This window comes from Anabrus simplex, chromosome 3 (assembly GCF_040414725.1).
Source record: "Anabrus simplex isolate iqAnaSimp1 chromosome 3, ASM4041472v1, whole genome shotgun sequence".
NCBI classification, from domain to species: Eukaryota; Metazoa; Arthropoda; class Insecta; order Orthoptera; family Tettigoniidae; genus Anabrus; species Anabrus simplex.
In genome coordinates this window covers 187,801,203-187,822,769 of record NC_090267.1, presented here as the reverse complement: position 1 = coordinate 187,822,769, position 21,567 = coordinate 187,801,203, and positions in this window count along the sequence as shown.

Below are 21,567 nucleotides of genomic sequence, written 5' to 3'. Positions count from 1 at the left end.
ATCATTAAGAAAAACCTACTCCACGCGATGACCTTTGTTACATGCACGTTATGATAACACCGAAAGGGGAAATTAAAAATACGAAGTTTGGGTGAATTGTGTTTAGCCGACGGGACTTAGACTAAGAATAAAATATTCGCAAACTATCGGTTATTATCCGTCGTGTGATAAATTTGTACATGCCATAAACGATCGCAAATTGTAATTCCTATAATTTTTATTTCGTAACATTTTTCGATAGGCTATTAATGAATAGCTGTTTTGATCTCCGTATAAACCCCTACTCAAAGCGATAACCTTTGTCATATGTACCGTATAACACAAACCTGAATGAGTGGATTCCAAGCACAGAGTTTTAGTAACTTACTGTATGTCTAGCCGTTTTCCAGTTTTAGAAACACAGACGGACAGACACCAAAAGTAAAAATCTTCAGATGACTGTCACCTTAAATTTTATGTATATAGATAAATACGTGGAAAGGGGAGACTATGACACTGTACTTCTCTCTACAGAGATGGTTACCATTGAATATGTAGATGCAGTAAGTGGGATAGAACGTCGAAATGTTAGAAAACTTGTAGATTTTTAAATTATATTTCTACAATTGCAGAATAACAGTTAATAGTTATACAAGAAATATGGTAGAGATATACACAGACATATGTACAGAAATACTTCACAAAATAAAAGTACGTGCAATCTTGATAGGAGAAGACTTGATAGTTTCTTACGCAATTGATATGTCAAATTCCAATGCCGCGGAAGTTTAAAGCCTCTGAATTACAAATGATTAATTAATCTAAATGTGGGTGTTCATAAACTAGTACACTAGTCCAACGCCGTGGGGTTAGCCCAGATCCAGTCTCAAAGATACAGCAGGGATCAATTATTACTGCATTCCCTTCATCATCTATTTCAGCCAAACAAGAAACCGAACGGAATCTGTAGATTGATGGGGATAAACGATGTAATTATATTGTAATACTTGTCCTACGCTTCAATAATAATAATAATAATAATAATAATAATAATAATAATAATAATAATAATAATAATAATAATAATAATAATAATAATAATAATAATTGGCACCCTGTTCTACCTCCGTAACTCGAACCTAGTACGATATCGTATCAAGGGAAGAGATGGTACTTCCATGTGGCGCGTCCCAGGTGGCCGATAGGAGGCTCCTAACCGGCTTACCGACGGACTTGAGCGAAATAAAATAGCTCTCGCGGACCAAACACACTTTAAAACAGCCGCAGAACATCAAGTAGCACCTCTCGATCTCAAGAATCGAGCTGTAATGATGTGATCATCTAACATGATTACTCCAACTACTTACTTTCAACTTGTGAACCTGGCATGACCGATCGTAGTCGATCAAAGCATTACTCCAGACGCCGGACGCACCGAGTTCGGATTCTCCCGCTCGTCAGAATCTGGGGGATCGGGAGCGACATGTTGAGAAGAGTCAGAGCTTCCCAAAATCTCTTCATTCCAAGAAAAGGAACTTCATAAAACTGATAGCGGGACTGGTACTAAGTGGTTCAGACGAACGGAAGAGGCAACACAGTGAGTTCATGAACAGATTTTGGAAGAATAGGAAGGCGAAAGTCATCAAACAATTGAACAGCTTCCAACGCGCTCTATGAATGGGCATAGTGAAATAATAATAATAATAATAATAATAATAATAATAATTCGGAAATCCGAATAAATGGGTGCCGGAGGTCACCATAGAATCCCTAACTTTCAAATAATAGTGGTAGAAAAAATGAAAAATCCCAGATCGTGTTCATGATCTGCAAACCTGGTATTCTGTTGGCCCTTACTCAGTACCCTCTGAAAACGATAAAATTGGAAAAATGCCACTGGGTTTTTCCACGAATAATCGGCAAAGAACAAACTTGAAGAAATAAAAATATTCAATTATGTGAAAATATACTAAATAATACTAAACAGAATGCGATCAGAACGGCATTCACAACATGTATTTACAATTTATATAATTATCCCCTATACTTCCGTCGTAAATACTTTGAGGCTTTTTAATTCGACAATTCGACAGGCCCATGTTTGTCCTCCCACATTTCTTATTACTTAGTGAGATTCGAGTCGTCTTTTAGATTTGTATCACGCCGGACACGTAATAGTTGGTAACATGTTCCACCTCCGTAACTCAAACAGCTTCCTTCTTCTCTGATCGCTAGCACGCATACGAGAGCCGACTTCTTCTCCTTCCGATGAAACTGTTGATAATCTCGATTTGAGCTCACTCGACAACATACAAACTGTTGTTCCAAATCGAGCTGCAAATCATGAAGATTAATGACATAAACTTCCATTTGACAGGCGAGGGACTCCTTGGAAATAACTTGGCGACCGAAATGGCATTCGTTAGGGAACTATTAATATTAATGGGGCTTTTGATAGAAAGAAAGTAGAAATGGCTAAGTCAACAAAAAGAATGTGTCGGGTTGTGTTAGGAGTTAACGATGATCGGGTAATGGGCGCTAACGAAAAACAATTAGGAGATAATAAAATGTGCTTAAAAGGTTTTAAAAAGGGAAGGCCAGTGTGTGGTGCAGGACTGTACATCAAGAATACTATTGCACGCAGCAAAGTTTCCGTTAGGCACGTAAATGAGCGAATGATATGGGTAAACTTAGCTGTTGGAGGAATTAGGACGAGAATCGTCTCAGTGTACTCACCATTTGAGGGTAAGGGTGTTGATGAGGATTAAGTTGACAAGCTTTATGAAGCATTGAGTGACATGGTAGTCAGGGTCAAAAGCAAGGGTAGGATAGTGCTATTGGGCGATTTCAATGCAAGAGTTGGAAATAGTACTGAAGGATACGAAAAGGTGGTTTATAAATGTAGGGAAGATATGGAAGCTAACAGGAATGGGAAGAGCCGGGCTGAGTGGCTCAGACGGTTGAGGCGCTGGCCTTCTGACACCAACTTGGCAGATTCGATCCTGGCTCAGTCCGGTCGTATTTGAAGGTGCTCAAATACGTCAACCTCGTGTCGGTAAATTTACTGACACGTAAAAGAACTCCTGCGGGACTAAATTCCGACACCACGGCGTCTCCGAAAACAGTAAAAATATAGTTAGTGGGACGTAAAGCCAGTATTATTATTATTATTATTATTATTATTATTATTATTATTATTATTATTATTAGAAATGGAAAGCGTTTACTGGACTTCTGTGCTAGTAAGGGACTAACAGTTATGAATACATTCTTCAAACATAAAGCTGTTCACTTCTACGTATGGGAGGGTAGAGGTACCAGATCCGTAATCGACTATACCTTAGCCGACTTTGAATTCAGGAAATCTGTTAGGAATGTGCGGGTATTCCGGGGATTTTTAATGTTAAAACTGGCAATCTAATATGTAGTGAACTAAGTATCTCCAGGTCTAGGATAGAAAAGTGAAATCTGTCTGCAGACGAATAAGTGTAGAAAGTCTTCAGAATGTGGAAATTAGAGAAAATGCATAAATATGATTAGTCAAAAAGTTCCAGACAGTAAGCGGTTTCCGAATATAGAAAGAGAATAGGTGGCATACAGGGATGACGTAGAGAAACAGCAACGGAATGCCTGGGAATAACCTTGTGTAAAGATGGGGAAAGGCGAACATCTTGATGAAATAATGAAGTGAGGGTAGCTTGTAAACATAAAAAGAAGGCGTGGCAGAAATGGTTCCAAACAAGCACCCAAGCAGACAGGGAATTGTACGTAGATGAAAGAAACAGAGCGAATAAATAGGTCCTAATTATTAAATCCTAGAAGAAATCGTGGGAAGATTTTGGAAGTAACCCGAAAAGGCTAGGTCAAGCAGCAGGGAATCCTTTCTGGACAATAATAAAGAATCTTAGAAAAGGAGGGGAAAATGAAATGAATAGTGTTTTGGGTAAATCATGTGAAATAATAGATCCCAGGGAATCACTGGACGGTTGAAAGAATATTTTAATAATCTTAACTAAAACGAAATCTTTCCGGTGACGTCTTTAACAACCGAGCTCATGGGAAGGAGGACAGTAATGTTAGTGAAATTACGCCCGAGGAAGTGAAAAAATTTATAAATATATTTCAGTCATAAAGCAGCAAGAATAAACGAAATTAGACCCGAAATGGTGAAATATAGTGGGAAGGCAGAGATGAAATGGCTTAATAGAGTAATGAGATGAGTGTGGAATGTTAGTAAGGTATCTTCTGATTGGACGAAAGCAGTAATTTCACGTATTTATAAACAAGGGAACAGGAAGGATATCAACAACTATCGAGATATTTCACTGATCAATATACCAGGCATTTTGAAAGGGAGGGTACGACCAGTGGTTAATAGGAAGTTGGATGAAAACCAGTGTGCTTTGAGACCACTGAGGGGCTGGCAGGGTCAGATTTTCAGTATGCGTCGGGTAACTGAAAACTGCTACGCGGGAAACAGACTGTTATGTTTAAGTTTCATAGTGACTCTTACGCCGTTAGGGTTCAACTGATCTAGGGAAGGCACATGACAGAGTACCGAAGGAAAAGATGCTATACGTACTGGGGGATTATGGGATTAAAGGTAGATTATTAAAAGTGACTGTTGATTGCATAAGATTCAGTTCAGGTTTGCCAACTGATGAAAACATGAACTTTCTTCGACTTACTGTATTCCAGATATTTGTGGGGGAGCTGATTTTGTTCGGGGGTTTTAACGCTCTTCCTGACACTAAATCTTCAGATTAAAATTTAAACCCGAAACCCACAATAAGTCTATCTTTAACAGTCTGCGCGTAAGCCTTGCAGCTAAACCACGGCACTGAAGACTGGTAAACACCCTGTAATATTTCTGCAAGATTGAACATTCTTCATTCTTCTCAAATCTAATTCTTCTCTTTCCGCATCTTTCCACACCCTGGTGGAATTGCAATTAGGAAATGTGTCCTAGAGCCTGCATGTGCATTCAGTCCTGGTTTGTATCCAGATGCCCTATCAGGCGAGATGTAGGGCTATTTCACCATTTCATGTGTCTGTGGTGGTTGATTTTGTGGTGTGTTGCTTGTTGTAGGCTATATGAAAATAGTGTGTTTAGGCGGACAAAAATTATCCTGGCCCCGAGCCAGACGCTGCTAAAATCCTCGATACGGCTTTGAATTGAACCCAGGAATCTCTGAAACAAAAGCCGAGGATTCTGACATAATTCTTAAATCTACATATTTGGATAATTTATTGCTGATGACTGAAATTGCGCTTGAAGTTAGCCGGCGGCTGGCTTATATAGCAAATGAAGTGTGAATTGTTGTGGTTTCTTTCCAATCCTCGTAAAATAAACACCAAAGGGAGGACGTAAGCTATGTTGCTGTCAGGATGGTGATACTATCTGCACGCCACAAGAACATAGCTGTCGCCTGACTCGAAATTACGGCAGTGATGAATGCCAGGCAAGTGGAGATGGCTTTCAGGATAAGCGGACACCAGACAAACAAAAAACAAACAAATAACCAACAAACCAACCAACCAACCAAACAAACAAACAAACAAACGACTAAGCCTGGCCCTTGTTAGCGAACAAACGCATCCCGTACCGTACATTAATGGATTGGCTGGTTAAAGCAAGCTGCTGGGTGCTACAAGCCAAACCCCCTGTAGTAATTGCAATTAAGCAATGGCTTCAAAGCATGGGCTAGCTAGAGATAGGTCCGTTCTCTCTTGCTTGCACTGATTTTGATTGCGACTAACACACACACAGCTCCACATCGAGATCACACATGGACCAATTACGGTGAGTACGTAGGCCATGGCCGAAGGCAGTTCTTCTCTAAATACCGTGGGTAGAATGTCAGATAATAAGTCCCCACAGAGTGGATAGCCGTGCTGAGTTGAGTAATTAAAGTGAAGTTTCGAATGATAGGTCGGAGTGGACTTTTTTTTCAGCTTCACGGTGGAATTAATCGACGGAACACGGTATTGCAGCCATGGAACGCGTGTCTACATGCGGTCAACTATTGCCGTGGTTAATGCGCGGCCTCAAACAGGTTGAGTTGAAACTGTATTAATGAAGGATAACCGTAAAGGTAGTTATTGGGACGTAAAACTAATAACATTATTGTCGTTATGAGAAATTAGAATGACTTGATAATATGCTCTCACTTTCGATGATATACTGACTTCGGAAGAAATTCGTTCCTAGATTATTTTTTGTAATAATTCAACCATTAATTGCGAGAGGTGCACTGGGGCAATGGTATAAGCTTTCCACTCTGAGCTCGAATCTCGAATGCTTTGGATGGGATATTCAGCACGTGTTGGTAGCAAGAACCTTAAACATTCGTCGTGTCCTTAATTAAGGTACAGCTCAGCATTAAACACTCGTCGTGTCCTTAATTAAGGTACAGCTCAGCATCAAACACTCAGCGTGGCCTTAATTAAGGTACAGCTCAGCATTTGCCTGGTGTGAAAAAGAGAAACCGCTGGAAACCATCTTCAGGGCTGCCGACAGTGGGGTTCGAACCCACTATCTCCCGGAGGCAAGCTCAAAGCTGTGCACCCCTAGTCGCACGGCCAACTCGCCCGGTCTTTAAGTCTTGTTCGGTTTCATTTATATTTCTTGTCAGTATTATCCTACCACAACATTTGCAAATATATTTGGGACCATTATTTTAAACAACCAGTGAAATTCGTGAGGCAGCTATCGCAAAGATATCAGTACATCAACTGAAATACTACTTGAATGAACTGGATTTACATAAACCAATAATCATTACGACAGTGACATGAAACATTATCGTAATTTAGCATGAGAGGGATACACATACGAATATGTCTCTGTCAGTTAGGTCATCAGCCCAGAGGCTTGTTGGATCCTCAGATAGCACCACCAAAGCCTATGCAAATGAGGCGTACAAGGCAAGATGAGGAGTGAGGTAGTTTGCCATTGCTTTTCTCACTGGACCAGAAGGTGCTACTGCAGCACGTCTGATCCTATGAGCAACACCTTTCATAACACTCAAACACTAGTCGTGCTCCAAATGTCATTACTCAGCACCACCCATACCCCAGCAGCTTCCATATTGTCACAGCCATGGATGAGACTGAGACTTCGGTGGAAGCTACACTTTGCTTTGGCCTGTACCAAGAGACAGATACAAGAATACTGCATCCATCAAGAAATGGCAACAGGCGGCCATACGAATATATGAACTGATATTCAATACGTCATGTGCCCGGCTTCTTGGCTCAATGGTCGGCATACTGGTCTAGGGCTCTTGTCTATAACATCGTACGGTTAATTCCCCTGGCTCGGGAACTGTGTATTTGTATTAGTCTTATACACTTCTCATCTATATACAGCACACTACACTACCAAGCACTAGTTAAACACGTAATATATCTGAACTGTGTCTTCTACAAGTGCCGTTCCCGACCAGCGCTGCATTGGTGTTGCAAAGTGAAAACAATTCAGTTCTCATTGCTGTGTTGGAATTTTTGAGAATCGCGTTTATAAGAATCTGACTTTGTGCTCATTGCATTATTGCCAGTGTATTGTTTGTCCACCCCCACCCCCCTCGCCTCCCGGAAAAGAGATTCAGTGTGGTTTTATGCACTTGATGCATGTGGACTATTTGGTTTTTATTTCTTATATGTACTTTGCGCTCACAATTCATATCTTTATGTGTGTGCTGTGAGTGTATATTGTACATGGAGGATGACCAAATTTTGTTCCAACAAAGGTCAATTAAATAAAATTAAAAAATACGGCATAGTGAATACATCCCTCCAAATAAGGTTGAGAGCAGGAAGGGCATTCGGCCGTAACACTAGGACAAATCCATATCCAGTGCCGACCCCAAACATTTGGGAAAAGGCCATGGAGATTAACATGAATAATACATTCAATACGTTATAAACTTTGCATTCTCTGGAAAATCTTATACGTTTATAGGAGGCATTAAATATTAATGTGCGGAACAAATAACTTCCCATGTTTGTTCACGCATATTGACAAGTATGACATTCATTACCTTCCTAGCTTTTCATTACAGTTTTCTGGTTCATTAAACCATTATTATAAAATAATAATAATCGTATGGCCTCAGCTACCGTGTACAGACATTTCAATTTGACGCCATCTGGCTGTCTGCTCGTCAATTTCGACGTTCCGTTTCACTCTAGCCCCACTAGATGGCAGACCGAGTAATCCGAAACTCTCTTGGGCGTCTATGGCTGAGATTTAATGTATTTTGTCGGGTAAACACCAAATGTGTCACCAGAGATCTTTTACATGCCGACATCGTACGACATGGTGTGTCGAATGGACTTTTTTCCGCCCTTCAAAAATCCGACTACCTCTGCCGGGTTTGAACCCGCGATCTTGGGATCCGGAGGTCGACACTCTACCTCTGATCCACAGAGGCAGCTAACCATTAGTATATCAGTATTTAAATCCATTATTTATCTACTTTCTATCTCCACCATCTATGCTTTCTTTAGGTAGTTCCAGAATCTGTATAAAACGCTAACATGTATGTTTCATACCGGGCGAGTTGGCCGTGCGCGTAGAGGCGCGCGGCTGTGAGCTTGCATCCGGGAGATAGTAGGTTCGAATCCCACTATCGGCAGCCCTGAAGATGGTTTTCCGTGGTTTCCCATTTTCACACCAGGCAAATGCTGGGGCTGTACCTTAATTAAGGCCACGGCCGCTTCCTTCCAACTCCTAGGCCTTTCCTATCCCATCGTCGCCATAAGACCTATCTGTGTCGGTGCGACGTAAAGCCCCTAGCAAAAAAAAATGTATGTTTCACAAAACTCAAGCTCTTAAACCAGAGGGAGTTAAAAGGTTCGGTTTGTACCGAAATCTACCAAATCGTCTCAATAGTGCAGAAAAAAATATTGCATTTTTTAAGTCAACGGAAATGTATTTATTCATTAATACGGTCACCCAGTTTATTTTGCCATCATTACCACGAAGATGGTATGCACTCAGGCCTACTTCCTATTCACGACGTTGCCTATGTCACAAAGCCTGCCCTTACTGTCAGCCATCTTCAAGACGGGCAATGTGCTTTTTCTGCATGGCATTGCCTAGGATACTTTCGCTGGTGCTGCTTATATCGACCGGAGGCGTTGCCTATGAGACTTAAAATCACCATATATCTCAAGCAAGCAAGTCGTATAGTTGAAATTTGACCGCTGGCGCTGCGTATAAGACGAGATCGCAGCATAAGAGTTTAGTATCTTGCAGTGAGTGGCCTAATTTGTTTTCATATTATTTATGTAATTACATAATCTGTCTGTTAGGTCATCAACCCAGAGGCTGGTTGGATCCTCAAATAGCACCACCAAAGATTATGCTGTTATAAGGAAACCGCAAAAACCAATGGCAGCACCAAAATGAGGCGTACTAGGCAAGACAAGGAGTGAGGTAGTTTGCCATTGCTTTCCTCACTGGGTCAGAAAGTGCTATTGCAGCACGACTGACCCTATGAGCAACCCCTTTCATAACACTCAGATGCACTAGTCGTGCTCTGAATGTCATTACTCAGCACCATCCATACCCCAGCAGCTTCCATATTGTCACAGCCATGGATGAGACTGGGACTTCGGTGGAAGCTACACTTTACACTGGCCTGTGCCAAGAGATAGATACAACAGTACTGTATCCATCAAGAAATGGCAGCAGGCAAAATTAAATAATATTTTGTTTATAATGTACTGTAGTCTCCATGAATAATAGGGGCGGAGGATTAAAAGCTGGCCCCGTGGCGTACGGGTATCGTGCCTGCCTCTTACCCGGAGGCTCCGGGTTCGATTGCCGGCCAGGTCAGAGATTTTTACCTAGATCTTAAGGCTGGTACGAGGTTCACTCAGCCTACGTGATTGCAATTGAGGAGCTATCGGATTGTGAGATGGCGGTCCCGGTCTAGAAAGCCGAGAATAATGGCCGTAAAGATTCGTCATGCTGACCACACGACACCTCGTAATCTGCAGGCCTTCGGGCTGAATAGCGGTCGCTTGATAGGCCATGGCCCTTCGGGGCTGTTGCACCATGGGGTTTGTTTTGGAGGATTAAAAACTCTACATCGGAGATTTGACTGCTAAGGGTCGGTGCTATATTGTTTTAAAATGCCACTCTCGTATAGAAGTACCTTTTTCACCCGGACAGCAATCCAGTGTATCATTTGACAGTTTTTCAATAAACCTTTTTATGATACCACCTGCTGCCCATAGATTGTTCATGTAGATTGACAATCTGCAGCATGACTGTAAGGTCGTGACCACAAAAGCACGGTCTGCAGACGATCCACATACACTACCTCAAATGCGATTTACCCAACATACTGTAAAAATATCAGGAGATGAATTCATATAAATTATATATTACTGAAGATATTGATAGAGAATACCTCTCAATGAAAATGAAAACCTACAACCCGTTTTCCAGTCATTGACCGGGTCAGGGATGTAATGAATGAAGCAGATATAGGCTGTTAGTACGATGGGGTCGCCACTCCCAAAGTGATTAGTAATGAATGATACATGCTATGAAATGATAATGGAGAGTGTTGCTGGAATGAAAGATGACAGGGAAAACCGGAGTACCCGGAGAAAAACCTGTCCCACCTCCGCTTTGTCCAGCACAAATCTCACATGGAGTGACCGGGATTTGAACCACGGTATCCAGCGGTGAGAGGCCGACGCGCTGCCGAGAGAATACCTCTCAATATCTTTACGAAATATCCGCATTCTTCTAGGATGTTGGAACTCTGCTGCATCATGGACGTTAAAATGAGCTAATTATTCTATTGTTCTGGCCCTTAAAACAACCACAGAGCGAGTTAGCTGCATGTTTGAGCTATATAGCTGTAAGACTGAATTAGGGAGATGTTGGGTTCGAATTACACCATGGGCAGCTCTGAAGACTGCTTTCAGTATTTTCCCATTTTCATACCATGCAAATTCTTGGGCTGTACCTTAATTAAGACCACGGCCGCAACACTCCCAGTCCTAACTCTTTCCGAACTTACAGTAACCGAAAATCTACCAGGGTTAGAGCGACGTCAGTCCGTTAGAAAATACACAGTTCTAGACCTTCAGGCAAGCAACACAATGTTGAAAACATCCTAGGGATGACGATGACACGCGGTAGATTGACGATTGTTCACTGGAAACTCAACCATACCCGATCGATTAGATCACGGCTGACCAGATCCCTCGCTGCGCTCCTTATACCGGCCTTGACAATCTCTTGTGAAGCCCAACATAAAGCTGTAATTGGAAAGTTTCACCATGATATCGCTGGAGCGCTGGCCACCTAAGTCACTGACAGGAAGCTATATATGCAAATTACCACATTTGCAGTTTCATTTATATTGTTTTGCTGTCGTAAATGTTGGTAATGTGTTCGTAATGAGGTGCTTGATGTCTTGTTATTGAGAGTTGGTAGCTATGCGCTAATTAGTTTATTTTTTATTCTGTAGCGAGATGATTTGATTTTTTAAATTGTGTTTACAGATCTTGGAATATGTGATATTGTTGTGCGCCTTTTTGTACTTCGAAGATAAATTTTCTGCAAACAAGAACAAATGTAATGAGTGGATCAAAATAATTTCTCGCCCTATCTTCGTTCTAAACAAGAATTCTCCTTTATGCGCTAATTCGTTTTTAAAATTGTAGTGATTTGTTTTTCTTTAACTGTGTTTGGAAACATCCAAACATGTATTTCTGTGTGCCTTTTTGTACTTCGAACAGGAAAAAGAGCAAAGGAACACTCATTTTACGAATACCCTGTAGACCAAGACAAAACTAAACAGTTTCTCTCGGTAACTTTGTCCCTAACACTAATTCTGCTTCTTCTGTTGTATGTAGCCTTCATTTCAAAGAACATGATTATTCATTTGTAGGCAAAAATAGAAGAGTCCTAAAGAAAGGTTATGTTCCATCAGTGTTCCCTAACTATCCTAGTTATAAGGTGACTAGTACTAAGAGTCCTAGAAGAAAAATTACTAGAACCGCACCACCCTCATCCAAGAAATCTGAAAGAGTTGAAGCTACTTATCATTTTCAAAATCCTGATGCAAGCTGTTCAACAGCCAATAACGGAGCCACAGCCAATTTTGCAAATGCCGGTTTCACTGTAGAACAACTAGCGTAAAGTGAAGATATGATGAACATGATGATGATGCTTCTTGTTTTAACGGGCCTAACATCGAAGGTCATCGGCCCCTAATGGAACGAGATGAACGACATGAGATATGAAGTTAAAATTTTAAAACGTACCCACTGACTAGAGTTAAAAAATGGTGATGAAGAAAAATGAGGGTGAGATTAAAATAATAAGTGGATCTAATACGCAGTGCCTTATTTTCTAATAAAATAAGAGAAAATACAGGAAACAAACGAATAAGGCATTGCCTGGTAGTACAGATATATACACATAATTTACGTTAGACGTTAAAATAACACATTAAAATACGCAACACAAACTAAAATGAAGTCAATGGGATAAAAGCACAAAACACTAGGACAAAGGGCATCACACAAAGTGAAGATGTGCTTGAAGCAGAGAGTTTGTATTACAACTCCCAACAACCACCCTTGAATTAGCACTTTCATCTTAGTTTTCCGTTTATATTTTCGGGTATTTATTTCCCCTAAATGTTCTTTCATTGAATAATCCTTTAGGTGGAGTCATATTTGCCCCATGACACAAATACATCACATGATTATTGAAGATAATCTGAACTTTAATATTTAAACACTGGTAAGTAGGAACCATTATTGTTTTAACAGTAAGGCCAACGTATGAAGCTAAGTTTTAGCTGTACAATGAACAGTTTTCCAAGCATTTACCCAAAATATTCTCTTATTGAATTTTTATTTAAAATTCTAGTGCAAGGTGTAAATGAAATATAATCTGTAACTATATACGGTATATTGACATTAAAATTTAAACATGTGTGAGTGAAAATATTTATGTTGTCCATACACTGAATATTTAAGAAAAAAATACGTTTATGTTTTGGCCACGCCCCTTTACTGACAGCAGCGCTTGAACATTTTTTAAACTTTAATTGAACGGTGACTCTCAATCTCAACAGAAGACAAAATTATTAAGGTAAGATCTGCTATGTATCTTAATGCTATGGATAATAAAAGTAATGACTATCGTTCCTCACAGTCAAGGATCGTTAGTGGGACTGCTCCATCTCTCCGCAGTTTCATTTCACGACGTTATTTTGGCAAATATCAACGAAAGTAGTCTTTAGGATTGATCATTTTAACAGTATTAGTCAATGTAATATACTCCTTCATTCCTCTAAATTAAGATAAACCGGCAATGAACATCAGTATTAGAACGTCAGCTGGATTACTACATCTCTCCGCAGTTTCATTTCAAGACATTACTTTGGCAAACTGTAACTGTTTGTGAATAATAATAAATTATCATAAATAAAATTACTCAAAAACTTCATAAAATAATTGAAGTAAACTAAATTATTAAAAATAATTGATCGAAATATCCGTAGTATGGGTGCCAGAGTTCGCCAGAATGGATCCCTCGAATTTAGATAGAGCATGATAATTCTTTATCTCCCAGGGCGTGCACATAATGCTGTGTACTGGTACATCTCTTTCAGGCCTTACCTAACCTTCTGAAAACGACTAAATAGGCAGGAACTGCACCTGGGTTCATCAATAACTCCACTGATTCTAAAATAACTAACTATATTCTCAATAAAACCTGTGCATGAGCACTTCATCAACACACCAAAATTTACATATAATACACACACAAAATATTACTGGGAGACTCCATATTTACAGCAACAACAGTGAAAACAATGGGAAAACGAAAGCGAGAACTAAGCCACCGTCTGTAGTTAGTCCGTTGAACAATGTACATATATGTAGATAAGTACCCTTCACTGTCTCTGTATCAACACGACTTGCAGATTCTCATAATCGGCACTTATCACACACATTCTGTACCTCATAATACTGTGTTCACTGACTGTAACACGTTTTTAAAAGATATATTCACTTGAGCAACACACGCCTGTCGTTCCTGAACATCAATTATGGAAAGTCTGAGATAGCTTTGACCAACATATAATACCAGGCCACCATAAAGTCACACAATTCCCAGTGCCTAAGCACTCCACAGTTTGTAGGTCAACCACGTTCAACGAACATAGGAAGACTACGCTCCACGAACGTTTGAAGTCCAGTATGGTGAAGCAGTGTAACTCCAGTACCGTACATCCAGATCACTTCCGCTGTGATCACCCAAGCTTATATAGACCTCAGCTTCCCCCTTCCTTTCAGATGATACATCTAGATTGATCCTGGCCAGCCAATCATGAGTAGATCCTCTAGTCAAGACGACGCCCTAAACTTCTTCCAGTGTCACAAGGCAATCACAAGATCCACAAACTCTGGGGTGTTTCACATGAGTCATCGGAAGTTTTCGACTACAATAACAAGTCCACCTCATCAGACTTTGGGATATACACATGAGTCATACGAATTTCCTGAGTTATGATAGCAATGATTTTCCCATCAGTTTGTACAAAACAAATTATTCATGCCACATATGGAGACCTCCCAGCTTACAAATATTGACAAAATATACAACTGAAATACTGATGATAATAATAATAATAATAATAATAATAAATCGAATACTAACAATAATATCTCTCACTTCTAAATACAGTGCGAGGATAGTGTTGAGTGTGATGTGCGAGTTGCAGAAATGTTGGGAGTCAGCAAAAGTATCCAGTACCAGAGCTAAGGGAATTAACCGTTTACGATTAAAGTATTTCCACCTGGCCAGGGATCGAACTCGCAGGCTGGGGGACAGAAAACCAAGACGTAGATCACTCAACTCTGAAGCCGGGACATAGGGAAGTGTTACTAATGACTCTCACACATCTGCTGCTTTCATAAGATGGGATTTGGACAGATGAATGAGAGTAACAAACTTGTTCTGGCTTATGCAAGAAATACAAAACGTTCACCAAAGAGAGAATGATTACACACCTATTACAATTAAACAGAAATTCGGCGTGATTATACAATTAAAACGTCGTTTAGTATTTGACTGCACACTAACTAAGTAACAGGCACTAGATAGAACTGCACAGACACATTTACTGAGTGAGACTGTCAGATTGACGAACGCGCGCGGCAAGAGGGTGAATCATACCTGCCCACGACCTTGGCAAAAAATGTATCTCTGCTACCTTTCGTCGCAGCTCGTGCTACACGCTTTTGCGCTGTATGAATCGGTTAGCCGCAACGAACGACATTTTGTGAATATTTCCGCCAAGTACTTGCCTTAATAATTAAAGATATTAAAGGAATGAATTAGCTGAAAAACAATATGGACTGGACAAATTGCTTTTTTTAATAATTTCTAATTTCAGGCGAGTTTTAATAACTCTTAGGTTCTTCAGTCTGTCAAAACTTAAAAAGGTCAAGTGGCTAAAATGGAACAAAACATTATTTTTTCTCCACAAAGCGACTGCTCCCCCTCGCCTCCCCTAATCGCCGCTACTGATTGTTAGTGTACTATATGCAAAGCGCTATCCCAGTATCCATCTAAAGTTGAAATGGGAAACAACGGAAAACAACGTCTATGTTATCCAAAGTTGATTGCACTCCGTTCCAGTCCATCGATTTTAAAATTCGTGAAAAAGCTGGAAACTGAACGTGCGTCAAGTAGCAAGGGAGCTACTATGGATCTATTCCGTCATCCCCGTGGTAATGTGCGCTTCTGTAGCATAACGGTTAGCGCTATTAGCTGCAGTCCTCGGAGGACCGGGTTCTATACCTGGTACTGCCAGAAATTTAAGGGGGCTTGCATGTGGTTAAGAAAACATGGAGCTCTTTTCCATTGGCGGTGTGCCTGAAAAGCGGTGCAGGTAGATAGACAAATAAATAGATAGTTACATATATATACATACATATACTGCAGGAGAACTCAAATTGGGAGTGTGGTCAGTGACCAGGGAGCCCCTTGCTGAGTCCGGCATGGCTTCTACTTAATGGCGCCAGCCTCTTCGCTTTAGACTTTCTTACCCGATCTCCCTTGGTCAATTCATGTTCTCTTCCGACTCCGAAGGTGTAAGATTTGTGAGGCCCGGGGTGTCTTTCGGGTGTATTTCATTGTCACGCTGTTCGTGTCTCTTTTCTTTCTTTTACCGATTCCTTCATTTTTGTCCGATGATTAGCGTTGAGAAAGGTTGATTACCCAGTTGTACTTGTTCTTAAAACAATAATCATCACGACCACTAGCTAGATATACTGTAGATGTAGGTAGAGAGAGAAAGAAAGAAAGAAAGAAAGAAAGAAAGAAAGAAAGAAAGAAAGAAAGAAAGAAAGAAAGAAAGAAAGAACTTTTTATTTTTATTTTTGTGCGAACGATTCTCTGAGCCTCTTCATCCTATGGATGTCTGCTATTAAGGCCGTATAATTATGACAGGATTGTTTGTTTTAACTTAAAATTTGCTTCACCAGCAGCAATTAACAACGATTACAGGTACTTGAAGTTTGCACCATCGACCATTCTCCCTTCAGCACATGTAGTCCGCTACTCCCTTGCTTAACTACTGTACGCATCAGCGAGAAAGAGGGAGACAGAGTAGTCTATTCGATGCCACGCCTATTATCTGGCGCACGGTAAGTTACTGTCTAATTCACAAGAGGTATTCCTTCGGAGGAGTAAAAGGGGATAAAAGGGATCTTACATGAGTTACGATGGATCATACACTGCTAGTCATAACATGAAAGGCTGGACTTGTACCAATGACTTGATTTAAAAGTTGAAAACTTACAATTTTATATTCGACATGGACGGTATGGCGTGCTATAGCCCTCTCCGATAAACCACTGACCTCTGTTCAGATCGAACCCGCTCGTCTACTGGCGCCCTCTATTTTAGATTAGATTAGATATCGTCTTTATTGGTCACGAAATTAGGCCTCTGATTATTTCCTTATAATAGGCCTACATTCGCGAGAAAAAACTTCTTACTCATCAAACCACGAAAGACCCAAAGCATAAAAATTGGACACAATAAATTATGTGCTCCAAATAATAATCACTATCCTCCTCCAATTACCATTGATGATACTGAACAGCATCGAACAAATACCTGCAAGTCATACATTCTTGGTCAATGCCTCGAGGTTACGGAATACGACCACAGTAGATATTAAAAAGTTGTGCTTGTCTAGGACGTTTAAAACGGCCTGCCATAAATTCCTCCCGAGTACATAGGCTACAGTTAACTTGAATGAATGTAAGTGCGAATGATGTGTGAATGAAACCAAAAATTACGTATTCAATTGTATGTATCATAGGCTGTCCATTTACGTTTTTACTCTTCTCATTCATGATTATGCACTGTTTCTAGAAATAGATAACCTAGCAACATGGATTTTAGTGAACTTAAATTGTAACATCGTAATATTCAGTTAAATTCATTTTGCCTCTTTAGAATAAGTTTTACTTTAAGATAGTTAGTAGATCCATTCTTTAGTTATTAATCTGATATTTGTCTGTCATTGTCGACTTCCTATTTATCATATACCTTTTTCATCAGTCGCAATATTAATTCATTTTACTATTGTAAAATTCACATGATTTGTCTCATCAACTGCACTTGATTATCATGATATCTTAAATTAACGATGTGAAATCTAAAAATTGTATGTGGTTAAGTGAAAGACAGGGTCAAGAAACCTAATTTAGTCACTTTATAAATAAATAAATAAATAAATAAATAAATAAATAAATAAATAAATAAATAAATAAATAAATAAATAAATAATATCCTCCCTAGGCATAAAATAGCTTATCCCGACTATTTCTGAGGTCGTTGAAGACACCCAGGCTTATTTTGGTTCTGCCACGTGAATTTTGAGATTAAGATCTCGACCTACAATCAACCTAGATTCGAATCACAGCCTTCCAGGTGGGAAGCCAACAGTTAAACCACTGTGCTGATAATGCCCTCATTTTCTTAGCACAAAAACAATAATAATAACAACAACAACGGCGACAACAACAAGAAGAAGTTTCATACGTCTCACTACCTACTTTTACGGTTTCCTAGACACGGATGTGCCGGAATTTCGTCCCACAGGAGTTCTTTTACGTGCCGGTAAATATACCGACACAGGAAAGACGTATTGGTACACGATTGAGCCGGGGTCGAATCGAACAGTTTGAGTTCAGAAAGCAACTGTAACATTATTTAATTAAAGTGCATAACTAGAACAGACTATATGCGGATAGTGGTTTATGGAGGGACACAGTTGATTTTCAAAGGTTTTCGGACTGAATATTAAATGGTCATTATATGTGGATGGAAGAATTTATATGTGTGGGTATTTGTTTAATTGTTTCTTTTTCATAAGTTTTCATTCATACAGAATATACCATTAATACGGGTACTGTGGTTGCAATTGTGTTGCTACAACTTGTTTTTCAAGGGCAATAAAACACCGTAATTTTCTGTTCTGGGTAATTATTATGAATATCATCTAGTTATAATTATAATTAATTATGAGCTGTGAACACTATATTTGAGTAAGTGGTGATGTCAGTGCAATCGTTAATAGCTGCTCGTCAAGGTGGCCGCAGTTCGAATCTCGGCCAATAAAAGTCACGCGGCTCGGATTTCACGTGAAACTAGAGGTTACGTGGCTTTGATCCGTCACGTCCGAAAAACTTTCTTTGTTGCTTGATAAAACTGGCCGACAGTTATTTATCTCTGGGTGCTTTGCTTGAACATCAGTCAGTCAGTCACTACTGATCTGCATATAGGGCAGTCGCCCAGGTGGCAGATTTCCCATCTGTTGTTTTCCTAGCATTTTCTTAAATGATTTCAAAGAAATTGGAAATTTATTGAACATCTACCCTGTTAAGTTATCCCAGTCACTAACTCTCCTTCCTATAAACGAATATTTGCCCCAATTTGTCCCCTTGAATTCCAACTTCATATTGTGATCTTTCCTACTTTAAAGACACCACTCAGACTTAATCGTCTAGTAAAGTAATTTCACGCCATCTCTCCATTGACAGCTCGGACAGCTTGGTCAAGTAGTTCGTCTTCTTTCTCCCAAGTCTTCCCAGCCCAAACTTGGCAGCATTTTTGTAACGCTACTCTTTTGTCGGAAATCGTCCATAACCAATCGAGCCGCTTTTCTTTGGATTTTTTCAGTTCTTGAATCAAGTAATCCTGGTGAGGGTCCCATACACTGAAACCATACTCGATTTGGATTCTTACTAGAGACTTTTATGCCCTCTCATTACATCCTTACTACAACCCCTAAACACCCTCATAGCCATGTGCCGAGATCTGTACCCTTTATTTACAATCCCATTTATGTGATTACCCCAATGAAGATCTTTCCGTGTATTATTATCCCAGGTACTTACAGTGATACCCATAAGGAACTTTCACCCCATCAACGAAGTAATTAAAACTAAGAGGACTTACTTTTTCTATTTGACAACCTGACTTCTAACCCCGTTTATCATCATACCATTGCCTACTGTCCATCTCACTACATTATCGAGGTCATTTTGCAGTTTCTCACAACCTTTCAAATTATTCATTACTCTATACAGAATAACATCATCCGCAAAAATCCTTCTCTCTGATTCCACTTCTTTACTCATTACATTTATATATATAAATACGGCCGCTTCCTTTCTATTCCTAGGCCTTTCCTATCCCATTATCGCCGTAAGACCTATCTGTGTCGGTGCGACGTAAAACAAATAGCAAGAAAAGCCGATATCGTATCAACCTAAGATTGCGATGCTGACCATTTAATCCAGAAGCCTTACGAAAAAGCTATTCAAATGTAGGTTGTTTAATCATGCTATGGATTTTAAGTAAGTTATATTTTAAAAGATTAAAAAATTCGTCCTGTAATTATTTACCACTCAAATCAACTCGGTAGTACAGGAGTAAAAGCTGGATGAATGTTATTTGTAAGAGGGAATTACGAACTTCACTATCACTGCGGTCATCATTTTCAAACAAACAGAACCTGGATTCGTCCGAAAACACTACCTGTTGCCATTCCTGTCCTCAGTGACTTCGTCCCATATACCATTCCAGTCTAGCATGTTTGTGCACATTAGTCAAGGGTAGGTGGAGAAGTGGACGACGCGCCGGTAACCCAGACCGTAATAAACGGTGACGGAGTGTCACTCCTGATAGTGTACGGTGTGTTACACAGTTCCACTGTTGCGCCAGAGCCGAGGTGGACACAGATCTGTCCTGCAATGCCATTCGGTCGAAGTGTCGATCTTCCTGGGGGTGATCTGGTTGGTGCAACTAGACCCATCTGGTCGTGTTATACGGCCTTCTGTGAACCATTCTGAACACACCCGTTGCACTGCCAACACACTTTGTCCCACACGAGCAGCAATTTCCCGGATGGATGCATCACGTTCTCTCACGCCAATAGTGCGCCCTATTTCAAACTCGCTCATTTGACGGTACGGTTCTCGCATACGACTGCGAAGCATCCTACACGTCTGCTCAAGTCACACTGATCCATTACCTTCGGTTTATTGCGACAACGAGAGCCGCAGACACATTTTACCAGTCGGTGATTGTGCGCAGAGAGATCGATGTGGACCTTGAACCTGAACCTGCGTGTTTTCTCCAGATCCCAATGGAATTTTGTTTGATGTCTATGCGTCTGTGTGTTTTCTGCCTGTCATGCAATTATATTTTGCCGATGACTTCTTTATTCGACAAATCAGACATTTTCTTATTGGCTTGAGAGTCTCGTTGTATTCACCTTTAAATGAATTTCCTCTTCCACCCCCACCACCACCACCACCACCACCGCCGCCTCCCCGGCTGAATAGACGTTGTATTGTGAATTTTTGCTTACATGCTTCAGCAGGACGTCTAAGTAAGTTTTCTATAGTATCCACGCGACAGGAATCATGAAAAGTCTTGAAACAGTATATGACACAGTCGTATCAGTGTCATTGTTCATTGCCATGTATTCGCTTTACAATATAGTATTTTGAATCCTATGTAACAAAACATTTTCTAAACCATTACGATAAATTCAAGTTTCAAAGATGGGGCCATAGGCTGCTTGTAGCCAGTAGCAATACAAAGGATCCGGCATTTCGTAACAAGCATTCCTTCTGGAGTAATCGGTTATAAAGCCGTAAATTTCACGTTTTCATTGAACTTAATCTCATATGCATAAATTTTGTCAATATTCCATGGTTTGACTGTTTCTTTGTAACCGTTACCGCCACACCGGAATTATTACTTCACTGCTCGCAGTTGCTCTTATCATAGTAGTAAAATTGGCAATAACAGTTGTGTTTTACTGCTCAGTTTGAGTAGGAACTAATGAATAAACCGTCGGGTTATTACATTATGCGGCAATACAAATGTGAGCTAGCGTCGTAAGACTTCGACAAACGTGTAATTGTCGACGGAGAAATGGGAACGCTTGTCGCTGGTGCACGAGAAATTGAACCCTACAACAGTACTAAACTGAAGTTCGGAAT